Here is a 16,759-nt window from a genome sequence, read left to right on the forward strand (position 1 = left end):
AAGTTACAAGACTCTTGGTTATGATGAGGGCTTTAGTGGAAGCCAATAGGGTTCAAAGGCACCTTGGCTACTGTGGGACTCTTCTCACATTAGCTATTAGGCTCAGTCAAACCTTACTGTCTCCAAATGTCTGTCATATTCTTTCTGTGCATTTTAAAGGCAGGGGAATTCGGGTATCTGGGTGAGTAACTGGTGACAGAGCTCAGGGAAAGGTGACCTTCATGAATTTGTCAGAAGCAAAATATCCACTCGGCCCAGTGGGATTAACCTTTGTTTCTCTGGATGTCAGTTTGGATGTCTAACATTTTAATTTTTGTTCTGATCTCCTCAGGAATAAATTCTCCAGCTACCAAAATAATTGCCTTGATTACCAGGGGAGTTTGTAAGTGCGCCATCCCCCACAGCCTCTGGGTCAGGAGGCCATGTCACGGAAGTCATCAGACTTTCATCAAGACGCAAATACTAACTGGAAAGTTGTTTATCCAGCACCTTTGAGAAAGTTGATGATTTTCTTTTCTCTTAAGAAAATTTCCCCAATCAGAAAAAAACAAAACAAAACAAAACAAAACAAAAAACAAAAAAAAAAAAACAAAAACAGAAACAAAACTCCACAAGGAATCTCTAATCAACCCAGGTCTATTGCTCGGAGCAGAGACATCTTGGCTACTTAGAACATGGGGTGTGTACACTGCCCCAGTGTTAAGTCTGTTCCAATATTTGTCAGATACCATCCACATGGTTCGTGCTTCGGTCAGTCTGGGCTAGCGGATGCCGACAGCAGGTCATGTTTATTTTGGAGATGTTTCTGTTAGAGGCTTCATTCACATAAATTGTTGGGTTTCATCTCAACATGGCAAGTTAGCAAATATATGTGATTTTTTTTTCTACATGGCTGACGTTTCCCCGGAAAGGTTTCTTTCCTTGAGTTATGTGTCGTTTCCTAGGAGTAATGAATATAAATGATGCCGGGAGACTCGGGGGTCATCTGCGAGTTCAGATCACTGAATTTTACATGATCCTCCTGCCATTCATAAATCTCATCTTCGACACAGGTTTCCACTCTGATTTCCTATGGCTGGAGCTGTCACCATGGGTACTTATAAGTTCCCTCTTTGGCTATAAAACAACAGCGCTGGAAGGATCCCTACAGCTATGGATAATTGAAGTGAACCCAGTGGCCTTGCAACCTGCCTTCCAGAGGGAACGGGAAGATTTCAATTCAAAATTATGGAATACTTAAAAAAAAAAAAAAGTCATGGGTCTCGCTACCTATTCCTGTCCTCAATGGATAGAAGGATCTTGCAAGCTTGCTGGCTGCCTGGTCAAGGGTGTGTTTTCACAGGTTAGACGTGTGTCACTGACTTCTTAAACAGTGTACTGAGAGACAGCAGCAAGTTCGAGGCTTGTAAGCCATCCTTAGCCAGATGATGGGAGAGATCACATGGGGGCGTGGTAGTAAGTATTAGGTCTCAGACCATATGGTCAAGGCCCACGCTGTTTAAGAAAATCATCTTCGGAGATGTTTTACTAGAGTTTTAATTTGAGGTTTTTGTTTTTGTTTTTTTTTACAGGTTGGATGGGAAGTGTCACCTCAAACAACTTATTCTTAGAGGCTTGGTTCTCACCTATTTTAGAAGGTACTGGGGACATTAGGAGGGACCTAGCTGAGAGAGGCCATCAGGGGTATGTTTTTGGAGCCTGTATCTCATTCCAGGTTTCTTCCTGCCCGGCCTCTTCCCTAGCATTTTTCTTTGACTCTCAATCCCTTCCTCCTCTCAGCCATATTCATCGATGAACTCTGACTCCTACTCCCCAAACCACTATGCATATGACCAGCCACCATGCTCGGAATCCACGGGAATCATAAACCCAAACAAATCCTTCCTCCATGTAGTGCTTTCTATCGTATATTTGGCCATGCATTGATGCTACTTTGCCCGTGAAATTGCATTTTCTCCTTACGTTTATGATTTTTTTTATTTGATCAGAGGAGTAAGCAAAATAAGAAAGGCATCGTGTTCATTTGCCAATGGTTAGTTCTCATCAATAAATTAGTTAAAATCTGATTATTTAGAAGCATGCCTTTTCTGAATTACCTTGGCTCCAGAGTTAGAGATTTCTTGACTATTTTCTTCTAAGCAGGATGCTATTTATTTCAGCCAGCCTTGATGGAATTGTGCCTGAACGACTCCCACTGCCTTTGAACTCACAGCTGTGGCTCCAAGTACAGTGAGAGGATTCCAGCTGCACTTTTCTACCGGACCTCTGTTTCCCCTTCGGTGTGACTGTACATCCGCCACACAAGCAAACGCAAACGACAGTGCATGCAATTGGTCAGCTACTAATTCCCTGGTGACCAGAACCCACGATGCATGGCAAAGCCTGACACAAGCTCCTCATAAACACATACCCTGCTGCCCCCAACTGCCCCCAGGCTGTGGCTTTAGTAAAGCCGCTTTGCACAGCCATCCAGTTAGTGACCTCAGAACAGTCCAGACTCACGGCTTACTCTCAAATGACAGGGCAGAGTGTTTCCTGAGGTAAGGAAAGGCTTCCGTTACGGCACAAATGTGAAGTGTACCTCATGGAAATTAGGTGGAGGACTGGCATCCAGGTGTTGGTACTTTAGGAGATGATGGATGTTTGAGTAGATGGAGCCCGCCTAGAGGAAGTGAATCATTGCGGGTGGCTCTTAGGTTTGTTCCCAGGTCCTTTCCATCTGCTTCCTGCCTGCCACATGAGCACCCTCTGTCCCATGCTTCTGCTGCTGTGAAGCGACAGATCTAAGGGGTATATACATCAAAGCTGAAGCTTTTGAAACCATGAGGCCCAATAAATGATTTCCTCCTTTAACTTGCTATGTTGGTACTGATAAGTTGGCTCAACTGGCTGAAGGGCTTGCTGCCAAGCCTGACAACTTAAGTTCAGTGTCTACTAGTGAGGAGAGGATTGAGTTTAGCAGATATCCTCCAATCTCCACATGCACACCATGCTACATGCACACCATGTCACATGCACACCATGTCACATGCTGTGCACTCACACTTGCATACTGAATAGATAAATAATCACATTATTACAGATTATTTTTTCATGTGGATGAGAAGTTTGACTTATACAGCTTGATCTTGACATTATCTGGTGATGGGTTTCTCAAAAAACCCAAACAAACAAACAAACAACAAAAAATCAACCAAATGGGGTGTGATAGCAATTTCTAAAGAAAGAGAGCATACTACTGTCTCTAAATGGTTTCTTCTACCCATTGTAAAGCAAGGACCACTCAGGCATCTTGGGTTCAGGCCCTGTCAATCAGGCTATAGCATAGTTTAAGAATGCCAGTGTAGAATGCCTTTTGTTATTTTTATACCCTCATATTCTAATAAATCAGGGGCTGAAGGAAAACTTTTTCATATTTATATTTGTCATTGTCTGTGTTATGTTTTAGGCCCCATCACTCATTTGGAATAAATCAGAAAGTAATTATATTTTCTTATCAAAATGTGTGTTTATCTAGGAATAGAATTATTAAGATCTCAAAAAGTATTAATTTTTACATATTAATAAAAGTGCATTCAAGATGAACAAACAAAAAATAGGAAGTCTCTTTGTGTTTACATCATCCTATTTTAAGGATTTATAGAATCTAAGAAAGTAAGACTATTTCTGGGAGCAATTCATTCTTTTCTTTGGCCCTAGATTTGCATTTAATTATACCTATGCGGGGGTACACAACTCTTCCTCCACTGGGGAGACAGTTGCTACTCTACAGCCTTGAGTTAGTCACAATGCTAGTGAAACACATACATACCCCATACAAGTAAAAGAATCATAAACATGTTAGAGTAATTTCCACAAATGATGATGGGGACTAATATCGGTACCTCTAGTATGAACTACTTGGACTCAGTGAGTAGATGGGGAAACATTTTTGAAAAGATACGTGTTGTATAATGTATACTTGAATTGTATTTGGAACCAGCAACCATGAAAAAACCAAAGACTAAATAGTTCTATTACAGCAAACCTGACTGTTGAAAGTGGAGGCAGTTGTATAGATGATTGCAGACAACATTTTCCTGCTCGAAAATTGAGACCCAGCCCATATGTTGCCTATCTTTTATAGAACATAAACGATTATTTTAGAATGATTTCATTTCTCAAAACCTGTTGTACAGTTCCATGGAAAGGCCTCTTGACTATAGTTTTGCTCACAGCACTGGCCTTTTGCAGGCATCCAACTAGGCAATGGGTCTTTGATTCAGGGTATGCTTAGAGCGCATGTTCTCTTTTTTCTTCTTGAGGCTAGTTGGGACTTCATGAACTAGGTATGCCCCCAGTGATCAGTTTGTGCTTTCATACTTCTTGAGTAGTTTATCAGAGATCTTAACATGACTATGCTGGCATAGAGTAGGTTACAGAGAAGGAAAACCAGAACGCAACTGGTCGTCTTGTTGTTTCCACAGATGTTATCTAGTCTCTATCTGGATTAACACCTATAGCTACTATGTCTCTTCCAAAATATGTATCTATAAGATATAAACTCATTAAACTTACCAACCCAAACTTGTTCTTTTATGCCCTTCTGATCACTCATAAGCCAACTGAAGTTTTATAATAAAATATCAATTTCCCAAGGCTTTATTTTCATAAAAGGTCAACATTTAATTTATAATTAAAGAAAAAGTCTTTCTAGTTATTTATTTGTAAATCATCAGAATACTCAGTGTTGTTCTGTGTACAGTCTGTGCACTTAATGAATTTTTGTTGTTTTAAGCTATGTCAGCCATAGGTTCAACTTGATAAGAAAGCAGGCATGATTACTATGGAATACCGCAGCTTCTCTTATGAAGGGATTAAAAACAATTTTCATTACCAAAGACATGCAAATTTCATGCATAGCTGATGGGCTACAGATCTAGTCAACCTTTGGCCAAAACCAAACAAATTTTAAAAAATCACACTCTGAGCTCTGAGCTCTTTTTGTGCTTTTAAAGTGAGTTTTTTGTTTTTTTTTTGTTTATTTATTATCTATTTATTTACTTTTTGCAAAAGGTTACTTGTACAAAAGAGTTTTGCCTCTGGGATTTTATTCTTCCCAGCCCCTGCACTGTTTCAAGCTTAAGATGGTTAAATGGAGTAATGTCTAAAATCCATTGTATGAGATATTTAACTAAAGTTCTTGTCCAGTCCCTCAAAATGAAAAAAAAAAAAAAAAGAATTTCTCCTTCTTCCTGCAGAAGGAAGCTTAGAGCCAGGAACAGTGGCCCATGCCTCACGTCAGCCATCCAGGACTCTACAGCTGGGAAACCACCAGAGTCCAGGATGTGGATCAGCCCGGGCAACACAGTGAGATGATTTCCCAAAGAGAAGAACAGGCAACAGACTGCAAATACTGATGCTCTATTTCCACCAGCCTCTAAGGCAATGGCTAAGTAGGAGGGCCGTAGGTGTTTTCTTAAGTTGCACGTTTTTAGTTCCTTTTTACTTTGGTGGGGAGTTCTTTACCTCTCCCGCACACAGAAACATCATTTTTAAAGGGCTCTCCGAACTCCCAGGACGTTGACTGACCTGAACGGCTAAGCTAGGGGCTTGCTCGGAGAAGACTCACTTTCATTTTATCGGAAAAGCAGGATTGATATTCTCAGTTTTGCTAAGAGAATGATCAATTTTCCCAGAAAAGATACTTTCAACTGCAAAGGGACCAGGGTAGAAAAAAGAACAGAGCTCATTGAAAATGCTGCATTATGGATACAGAAGCCTGAATTTCATGTATTGATATGATTTCAATGAGTGTACATGAAGATATTCTTAAAATCTCATCATATATTGAGTGACACATCATTATGTCGTAAAATTAAACTAAAGAAGATGAAAATCAATGGGTTATGGTTGAGGGACGTTTGTTTTTAAGTTGTCTGTTCCACATAACATGTTAAAAAAAAAGTCCAGCACACACATATCATTCCATATGTAATATGATACTTAACTTTTTTTTAATTAGTAGAGGAAAAGAAAGACGTTACACCTGTATATTTTCCTTTTCACATGTAGAATTACTCAAACTTCTGAGTCTAATCAACTAGTGTTTGCTTCCTGTATTACATCCTGGGCCCTGTGGCGGAGGCTCAACAATGAACAAGAGACAGATTGTCTCACGGGTAACATATATGACAGCCTATGATACTGGACCCTGCCTTAAACATGTGTTGATCAAATACCAGCGTTGAATATATCTATAGGATTCAGAAACTTCTTATCTTGTGGAGAGGTTTCAGGTGGAAGAATTAATTTCTTATCCTCATTTCCATGTGGTGACCTGCACTCTTCTGCAATGGCTTGGAACAAAATGCCAGGAGGCTGTCTATGAAATACCAGGGGCTTATGGTAGCCTGGTTATTTACAAATCTAAGAAGCACTGGTTCAGTGTCCTGGGTTTCCAAATATCAGTTTGTTTGCACAATTTCTCCTTATTCTTTCTTATCACTAAACACCACTAAGAATAGATAAAATTAAATAAACGCACAAGAGATAGGGACGATGTGGTGAGATCTCCTGACCTGAAATGCATTTTTCACAGAGTACGTGTCCAGCCTGCAGCTTTATCCCTTCCTCTTATGAATGTAGTCCCTTTCCATGTATGCCATTTCTCCAGAAAGGGAGGATCAGATAACCGTAGCAGCAATGTCTGGAGAGAATTCAGTCTTTGTATTAGCCAGTGTCATAATTTGAATATCTCTCCTTTGTTATAGAAGGAAAAAAAACCTGCTACCAAAGTTACTTTTTTTAATTATTGAAAAATATGTGATAATAGGTAGACTATCATTATTTGATAGCTGTTCCACATTATTTCATATTCCGTTCACCTCTGGCAAAGTTTTGCACAGCCTTGGACTCATGCTGTTGATTCATGTGTCTTAAGTTCTCAGGGAATCTAAGGTCAAAAAGGAATACAGAGCATTGAATTAAAAGGTGCCTCCTGCACACCCAGTTTAAATGTGCTGTGTCTAAAATCCCATCTCTGCTGTATGTAACGGTGTTGACAGTAAAACCATCATAAACCCTTTACCAGATGAATGTCAATAATATGGGTCACATATCTGTCCCCTTATTCCTACATTTTGTAGAACTTCATAATATTGTCCCACTATACTTATTAAGTACCCTGATGCACATATTATAAAATGATATTTTTACTTATTAGGCAGCTCAAGAAAGGAATGGAGAACTCAAACTCCTGCAATGGGCAATTGTTATTCTCTACGCTAGCACGTGTCTTAAGAAATCTATAGGGTAACACTGATCTGCTCCAATAGGAGATAATTGTTTATACGAAAGGAAAAGCAAAAGGACTTCACACAACTCAGCACTTTACTTCGTGTGATGTGGTGCTCCGAGCCAGGCTTGCAGCAGATCCTCCTTGTCACTTTAATGCATAGCTTTGTCCCTGATCACCTCCTTGCTCAGCATGTTGCAGGTAGTAGGTTGGCCTGATTATTATAGAGGACAATTGCTGCAATGACATCTAGCTCTCCCATTCATCAGAACAGGTCATTGCCCCACACCCAAGTGCCATGTGCTGGCCATGTTAATGTTATGAATAGTGACCTCTAGCCAAAAATCAGTTTCATTCTGTTAGTTTATCATAAAAGAGGTCTTTTTACTTTAATTGGAGGCTTAAACAAGTATGAGTCTCCCCCAATTGTTCTAAAAGAAAATCACACAGCGAAACCCAATCTTTGTGACTCTGAGTTTTCTGTTTAATTTTTTGGTGTTACTTACGTTAAGTGTAGCTGTCCCTTTTAAATGAACTTCCTTGTCTAATGACCTTTCTGGCTGGTACTTAGACTTTTAAACAAGCGCCTTGGTTCTAGTCCCCAAAGACAACAGAAAACCTGAGTTAAATAAGTCTGAGCCTAATCATGTATTTTTTATGCTTGCGCTTTGCCTGAGAGCAGTTAAACTTAAGCAAACAGTTGCTGGGCTCTAACAACACCCTAAAAAGCCGAGATGAGCACAAAATCAATGCAAATCTATAGAAGCTCCGCATTCTCCCATTATAGCAGGAGATGCACTTGGCAGGCTAAAAGCCACTTACTGCAGACACAACGGCACTGCCCTGTAGCCCACTCTCACTCTCAGGGTTCCCCCTGCAGTTGATTGCCTCTAGATTCCTGCATAGCGCAGAGAGAAGCTGCCATAGCGCAGGAGGGCCCCTGTACAAAAACACTGAGCCCATAGGTTTCAGTCTCAACCTCCCAAGCACTGGCTTTTCCCTAAAAATGAGTAGAGGCTCTGACCCAGTTCCTCCTGCCCTGCACCAAACCCTACTTTACAGACAAGAAACCTGAGTAAATAATGCTACTCAGCAAAGAGTAGAAAAACATTGACTTGAAAAGTGCTCCACACACACTGGCCATGCCCAAGGCAGAAGCCCAGACTCACATCTAGGTTGCCATTCAAAAACACCTTTTAAGGGGGCTCAGCTGTCCTTCACTGGAGGAAATGAGCTAAGAGGCTGAGTACCTGACACACTCAAACCTGCTTCTTTGGCAGAATCCCTCTGGAAACACACTATGCCTAAGTAAGTAGACCAGTTGGCCCAGTTCCACGAACTACATCCAGAAATACAGAGAAAGATGGATACCGTGAAAAATACCAACACACACTAAACATTGTCCTTAAGATGAGGCAATGGAGGGCATGATGTCATGGGACGTGGGAGCAGGAAGATGGCGGTGGTGGAATAGGAGCAGAGACAGTAAAATCTCAGAGAATGCCGAGTCATAGTTCAGCTAGCAAAAGTGCTGGCGGGTCCTCAGTATGGCTGTTCTTTAAGACACACCAGCTTGCAAGATCCTGGGCACATACCTGGAACGTCCTCAATTCCTTTATGTCCCTACTTATGTCCTAACACTGAATCACCTCAGAATACTTCCAAACCAGAAACTGGGTCACAGGAAGGCTTGAACTAAAAGTTGGATGAAACCTGTAATCCTTTTTCTATAGGATTTAGTAAGGCAGATTGAGATATGCACGGGTGATTATAAGGTAGAATTAGGCGTGTTGATACAGCTGGGCTCTATCTCAGAGCAGGCTCACAGGGACTCATGGGGTACAGTTTCATGTTCTCTTTGAGATTTTTGTCTGCAAGGGCTGGAAGGAAGAAAGGGAGAGGGATGGAATGAGTATAATGTGGGAAGACAAAACAAAAAGAGATAGAGATAGATGATAGATGATAGATAGAGAACCTAATGTATTTTTACTCCTACTTGAAATCACATATTTTAGCAATTGCCTGCACTGCAAGAAGAGAAGCTAACCTTTCTCCTTTCTATGCCTATTTTGAGTGAGCTCAGAGCGCTGCAGAGAGAGGGACAAACAGCAAACAAGTTGTAGCAGAGCACAATGAGGAGGGAGCCTGAGACAGCTCCTCCGCCTAGATTTGGCATCTGGGAATGTCTTCTTCCCTGGGGGAGCTAGAATCACGGTCTGACTCAAGGCTGGCTTTGTCAGGCATATACTGGATGTTCACAGCCAGCTACAGCCTACGGTGAGAAGGCAAATAGGAAATCAAGTTGAATCAACCCCAGGCTGACCTCTGGCTATACATGGCCTCGTCGGGAAAGGGGCCCTTCTTTTTTTCAGATTGCAATCAGTCTTGTGCTAAGATTCTGATGGAGACGGTCACAACCTTCCAGATGACTAATCACTCATCTTCCCCCGGCGTGTGACTAATTGACTGAAACTGTACGAAAGCCTGACACCACTGACTAGAGGTTTTGAGGAGCCATGTGCCTTACTCCTCCGGACCTATGGTTGTAGGGGCAGCAGAGCAATGGTTCTGTTCGAGTGGGTAGACTGAAATGCTACCCGCTCAGCCACTTATTACACTCAGCTGAGCAGGCCACCAACTTATTTCCTTCGTCCTATTAAAAGGTCCACTTGGTGAATGCTTATAACGTGCTAGGCTCCTTCTGCACGTCTTCTTTCTTACCACTTCCTCTGAGATAGTGGATGGTAATAACTGTTGTTAGTCTGTGTCACAGATGTGAAGGGTGCTTGAGAGCCCAAGGACTTTGTCCTAAGCAAGATGGCTGAGCGGTGGTGAAAAGACGAGATTTGAGTCTACTTGTTTGGGTCTGAGAAGCCCCTCTGTTTATCGCCCTCATCCACTTGGCTCTGACATTAGAAAAGGACATTTTCTACTCTGACAAAGAGAACAGAATGGAGCCTGTGAGTATGAGTTTCTGCCTTTTTTTTTTTTTTAAGAAAAAAAAGTGAATTGGTCCTTCTTTCTCGATGAATTCTGCTCAAGATTTCCGTGGGCATCCACACCGTTTCTTTCCTTACTGCCTCTTAGGTTCTACAGTGATTATTTCCTCTCTGCAGAGTCTCTCTGGTTGAATACATCCACAGAGAGCAGTGATGTGAAATGATTTCTTCTACCCCCCAAAGATAGGTGAGTCACTCACTAGTTCAGTCTGCAGCAAAACAATGCATATTTCAAAATCCGTTCCCTGTTCAGCTGAAGACTGCCACTTTAGTGAGCTGCACCAAAATGAGCTGGGGATGAATACCACATGGACCAGTACCAATCACAGCCTAGCACTGAGAAACGCTCTCCTGCTTTAATTAACATGACTCACCACCAGCCCTTGGTACATACATGCACACTCAACATGAATATTTGTATACCCGGGGCCAACACAGTTGTTAGTGGTAGCAGAACTTACCTTGGAAATGCTTCATGTGCTCAAATGCTTGTCCCTTTTGCCTCTTCCAAGGCCCTGTCCATGGCCACGATACCTGTAAGCTCGCTGACTTCCTATTGGCTGCCTCAAAACAAAAACAACAAAAACAAACTAAAAAAGCTAGGAGCTATGCAAAAATCTAAAAACTTAGAGGTGAAATCACAGAAGTGGTTTGCATGAAGAGAGCCTTGGAGGAGATTCCTAAGTCCAGTCTAGCTTATGGATGACCTTTTCCCTGAAAATTCATGTATATTCAGGTTCGCATAGTGAGTTTCATGGACTGCCACTGTAACAGCTGAGCATCACTTCTGAAAGATTATCAGTCTCTTCCAAATGACAAATATTTCTTAAAATGTTAGGGTCCAAGTCTGTCCAGATTTCTCTTTTTAGTATTCAGCTCAGACCACTACATTTAGGAAATGTTTTGAGCATGGGAGTGGATAATACAGGAACACAGAATTCTCCAGAGGGTAAGGGAGGGACAGAAGAGGAGGGTCAAAGAGATAATAGTAGAACAAACCGTACAATGGATAATGCACTCTTGTTCTCAATATGCTGCCCTTGTCATGCTGGATACAGTCAAGAAAGAAAGAAAAGAAGAAAGAAAGAAAGAAAGAAAGAAAGAAAGAAAGAAAGAAAGAAAGAAAGAAAGGAAGGAAGGAAGGAAGGAAGAAAGAAGGAAAAGGAAGGGAAGGGAAGAGAAGGAAGGGAGGGAGGAAGGAAGGAAGGAAGGAAGGAAGGAAGGAAGGAAGGTAGAATTCTCCCTACATCATCTTCCTCCAAGTTTCAGAGAAGCAATGGACTTTCTGATCTCTGCTGGCTAATATTTTAGTCTTGATCCTAAGGTCAGCTCTGTTACGTTAAGGAGCCCTCTGTGGGATGGCCTGAGCCATGAACTCCATATGTAACATGATTCCAGGATGAACTTTGCTCTGAATTTCAATATTTGAGTTACAAATTAACTATTGGGACGGAATCTGTTTGGTACTAGAACTGCGTGGTTCTAAGTGTACCATCCCCCCACCCCCGACACTGTTCAAGCACGGAAGAGCACATGGAAACAGAAGGCTTGAATGTGTGGAAGGCTTTGCATATGCAAAGCTGCAACATCTGGATGAATATAGACTACGCCATCCAGATGCTTGGAAGTGAGTTGCGTACAGGCGATACGTTTATGTGACTAGCAGTTTTGTTTCTGCTTCCACGTGTTGAGAAGCTCTTGTCTTTGCAAGTTTAGTACTTCTTGCTAAAACTGCCCTTGATGCCAAAAAAAAGCAGGGTGCTGAACTCAGTGGGAGCATCAGAGACTGAGGGGATTAGGTTGGTATCTGTGCTGTGGACTGGCATGAACCAGGTGAAGTGGGGAGAAAGGTTTGTGGCCCAGCTCTGCACTTATTTCTTTGTGTCCCTCTCCTCCCCTTTGAAAGGATTTTGGTGCTCTGAACTAAAGGCTGGATACCAGTTCTGATTTCAGCTCTTTTAAGCCTCTTAACTTTCCCGCCCTCTTTCTTAGACTCGAAAGCAGGCTGCATCTATTGTCGTTTCTCTCCAGCCCCCATCGATAAGCCTCCAGGTACCTGGGCTACAGAGTGGAAATACAGAACCATAGACTCCCCTTAACCTCTGTGTGGCAACTGTTGGAAGATGAAATTCTGCGAATCTCTTTTAAATAAACTCCCCAGGAAAGACTAATGCAGACGTAAGAGAATTTTGCCGCAGTATAACCTTATTCTGAGTCATAAAACCTTCACTTTTCAATTTTATTGACCTATAGAATCTAGAAAATCAAGTAACATAAAAAAGTTATGAGCCTAAGTATCAGGGTGCTTCTGAAAATGTACTGTAAGCAGTTGAGAACTTGATAACAATTCATCACAGACCCTTGCTCTCAGATCTGGTCTGGAGCGTGGCAGGCTTCTTTCCTGTCTGAAATCTGATTTCCATAGAAGATCAATAAGAGAATACATTGCCAATAGGGTAGCCATTATTATCTGATTTTTACTAAATCCTTGCTCCAAGCAATTGACATTTGAGACAAATCACTCCTTCATCAGCTTTAATAATACTTTATTGCCTTTGTTCACAAGTATTCATTTCCAATCTCCTATTGTATGAAGCCTGCCCCAAACTTGCAAAGTCTAGTTTATCACCGTGCCGATAGAGTGGAGAAGATCCGTGAATGTGATTTGGAGGAATCTGCCTCAGATCGGCAGCCAGGAACAGTCTGTGAGGAGGCAGTTTGAATAAATGCTGCAAAAGGGCATAAGGCTTTCAAAATCATCAGTGAACTCCGTTGTCCCAGTGAAAACAGAGATTTCTCTGAAATCAAGACAAAGCATTTGGGAAGTGAATTCACATTTCCACAAAAAGAGAAGAGGACTATAAAGGCGGTGGGGAATAGGATCTTGTCTCCGCAGAGACTTGCATGTTTTGGTGCCTGACTTCCCCTCTCTGCATGGACTGTGGGAGGTTCAGCATGGTTGCTGGCCTCGCACGCTAATCTCCAATAGCCAGCTCAGATTTAAGTGGCATAATTCTGAGTATTTAATCTTGACAAGGGTAGAGGATTGTGCTATTATCCTAGTTTCCCTATATGTTATTTTTCCTTTTGCAAAGTAAATTCTGAATATATCTGTTATGTTTTCAATTCATCTCTTTTGTTGAGTTTGTTTCCCCAGGTTCTATAACAAGTGGTGTACGCAAGTTTGTACAGGGATTTGTATGACGATTCTGCTTCTTCTTTTTTCCAGAATCTGCTTGGAACTATAGGCAGATGGCCTAACACGAGTCTTAGACACACCCATTTGGAGTTGCCATTGTTTTGGGCTGTTGGGTAAACTCAGCACTGGGTGAATTCACTGGCACTCGGGCTGCCCTCAGTTGAATGTGCTCAGCTCCAGTCTCTCTGCATTTACAGCTCCCCAAGTGTTGTTGCCAAAGACGCCCAGGACGTCTGTCCTGTTGGGTACAAGTATTGTGAAATCTAAGACAAAGGCTCTCTTTTCCCTGTCTTCCTAGCATCTTTCTACTCGGCATATGCTCATTTCTGGAACTGTAGTGGACTTTTCCGCTCAGGCAAATCTTACGCAGAGACACATCTAACTGTTATGAGAAAGGGGAACTGTTCTTCTCCACTCGTGGTGGAGCCTGCACTTCATTGAAAACAACAGAAGTCTCTCTTTTGGAAAGTCTACAATGGATATACATAAATGGTGTACACAATCACACCCAAGGGTCTCCTCATGACGATAGAAGCCATAAGCTTTCCATTTTGTAGGCATTCATAGATTCATCACCAAGTATCTCCACTTACTTTTATTTGTCATAAAATGCAGAAATGCCTTTGGCATTTGAATATACATTTTCATATGGTTAAAAGGGTTGTTTTTCTCACTTGAAATATTAAAGCATATTCACTATTCAAACTCATGTCAGCTGGAAATGTCTCATGCGTGTCATACCCATTGTGCTCTCCTCTGTTCCCTCTCTTTGTCCTGAAAACCCTTCAGTTTCCAAGTTAAAATTCTCACTGCGCCTCCAACTCTTTCAAGAGCAAAAAGTTCGTATGTGTCGAAGGGGGCTGGCGATGTGACTTCCAGGGAGAAGATTCCCGGAACAATGCAGCATTAGGCGTGCATTCTGATTTTCATACAGAGACATAAATGAGACTTCATAAAGGAAGAGTTCATTTTAGGTTGTCACAGCTTAGTCACAGGAGGACAATGCCTTCAGCTCTAAGGCAGTCAGCCCCTGCCTGGCTCTTGGGTTGTCATTATCTTCCTTCCCCGGCTCTGCCTTGGTAGCTGCTGACTTCTACCTGACCTGCTCTTCAGAAACTTGCTCATACACTCTAGAGGCGCCTTTATTAAATGATATAATATCCCAGTTTGGGAAGAATTGGAGTGACAAGCAAGATGCCTGCAGCACAGGTTTCTGTGTTTCTGCCAGGCTCCTGGACCTCGCTCTGCTTGTTCTCCCGTTTTCACTTCCTGTGGTTCCTCAAGTGTCCCTCCCCAATCCCTGTACATATGCTGGCTGTGAGTTTTCCCGGAGTCACTAGTGCAGTAGCTGTTCCTACTGGTTGAGTGTCCTCCCTGAACTGTCTCTGAGGCCAGAGCCCAATCATCACAAGTCCTGCATCAGTTAGTGCTGGCATAGATCATCCGAATGGAATTATTGAAAACAATATTCCCTGTTCTCATTCATTCCTTTCCCACAGCCAGACAGCCTTCTCCTCTTCTGTTTCAATATGCATTACCCTGTGCTAGTAACACTTGGTAAAACATAGTGTACTATAGTGGTTTGATAACTCTGACATTATCGTACCTGATGCCCTTCTCTCCTTTACCCCAGAAATTGGTTCTTAGGGTCTTGCCAGCCTTGAACAAAGGCTTGTTGGTGTTATGGCAAATTTTATGTATGTACACTCCAAATATAAGGAAACTCTACCATTTTCTCTGTATGGAAAGGCCAAGACAGTAAATACAGTCACTATTTCTTTAGCAATGTGCCAAAATATATTGTAAGGAAAATGGTGTCTTTTACCAGGCATCAGCAAACTATAGTTCACAAGCTAGATAAATCCAACCACTATTTTTATTAAATAAAGTTTTATTCGAGCACAGCCATGATCATTCATTTATGTTGTTCATGTCCATTTTCATGATACAACATCAGCGTTGAGAAGGTGTGGTAGGGTTGTATTAGTTGTTCTTCTTCTTTGTCTAACTAAGCACCAGACAAGAAGTAAGTCAAGAGGGCTGAGATTTATTTTGGTTGACAGTTCAAGGCTACACTTCATCAAGACAAGCAGTCAAAGGACTTCCCCCAAGTCCCCACTTTCTTTACTGAAAACCTTTCTCCTGAAGACTGTACAGATCTCCCTAAAATACCACCACCACCACCACCAACAACAACAACAACACGATCGTCATCAACAACAACAACACCATCATCATCAATAACAACAGCAGCACTCTGGGGACCAAGTGACCAAACACAGAACCATAGGGGATGTTTCACATTCACATCCTAACAGCATCTGTAATGAAGCTGACAATATTTGCATCTGGCCATTTACAGAAAAAGCCTGATTGCTTCTGTCTTATATTGATCCTTCATCTCTCTATTTGATCTTAAACAGACTCCTGCCAGGTAGTCTGGTACCAACTTTCACCCCCAAAAGATGAAGCATCCTTCATACAACTGTCACTCCAATGAAGATATTTGTACTCACAAAGTAATCAAACACAAAGCTAAGCTTTATAATTTCCAGATTTTCTTTAAAAAAAAAAAAGAAAAGCAGCCTAGCGTGGGATAAACTTGAGATAAATTTTTAATAGTTATTGTTGTCTGATATCGCTTCAGAAATATCAGGTCCACTTCTTAGTGGATGCTTTCCTTAGAGTCTATGTGCTCTGACCACACACTACTGTTAGATAAATCCGGCTTTACTGGATTGAGGGAAAGAATCAGATTGATTTGATTTCATCCCATTAGATATATTATTACAAAGACGTGCTCATGAATGTTTATTTCAACTAGCTTTGCAATAGAAAATATAACTTCTTTTCTCAACCTCATTTGTTGAACTGAGGTTCATAGAATGAAGGAAAATTTTCTCATGAAAATCAAATGATGGATTGGCTGACAGCTAGTGCCACAGTCTTTCTACATGGGTGCGTACACAACTTCTGCAATTTAAAGTAGTGGGAGGAAGGGATTTTACACTCTACCAAGCCATTTTATTTTTTCCTCTGTACTGATTTAAGAAAAGGAGTCCTCATTGTCAATGAGCAGAGTCCATCACTGCTTTTATCAAATGCAAGGAGGTGTAAACACAAACTGTTAAGCAGAAGTGAAAGATCGTGACTCACCGTCTGACAGTGAAGCTATTAAACATAATCAAAGCCTCCCAGTGAACTCATGCTGCCTCTCAACACATCGCTAAGGAATCCTTTTCCTTGCAAAACTAGGACAAAATGCCACAAACTTCCAAATGTTAG

The 16,759-nt window shown here is 41.6% G+C and overlaps 1 protein-coding gene across 2 annotated transcripts in view; it reads right to left on the reverse strand.

Moving 5' to 3' along the window:
• B3galt1 (beta-1,3-galactosyltransferase 1) overlaps nt 1–16,759 on the reverse strand; it is a 135,172-nt gene that overhangs the window by 80,207 nt on the left and 38,206 nt on the right. The window contains exon 3 of one of the 2 annotated variants that reach the window (XM_038335722.1): nt 10,737–10,839. The exons of the other annotated variant lie outside the window; for it this stretch is intronic. The gene's annotated coding sequence lies outside the window, so the exon portion shown is untranslated. The remainder of the gene's footprint in view (nt 1–10,736; nt 10,840–16,759) is intronic. 2 annotated transcript variants of the gene reach the window in all.

Source organism: Arvicola amphibius, chromosome 7 (assembly GCF_903992535.2).
Source record: "Arvicola amphibius chromosome 7, mArvAmp1.2, whole genome shotgun sequence".
In the NCBI taxonomy this organism is placed as follows: domain Eukaryota; kingdom Metazoa; phylum Chordata; class Mammalia; order Rodentia; family Cricetidae; genus Arvicola; species Arvicola amphibius.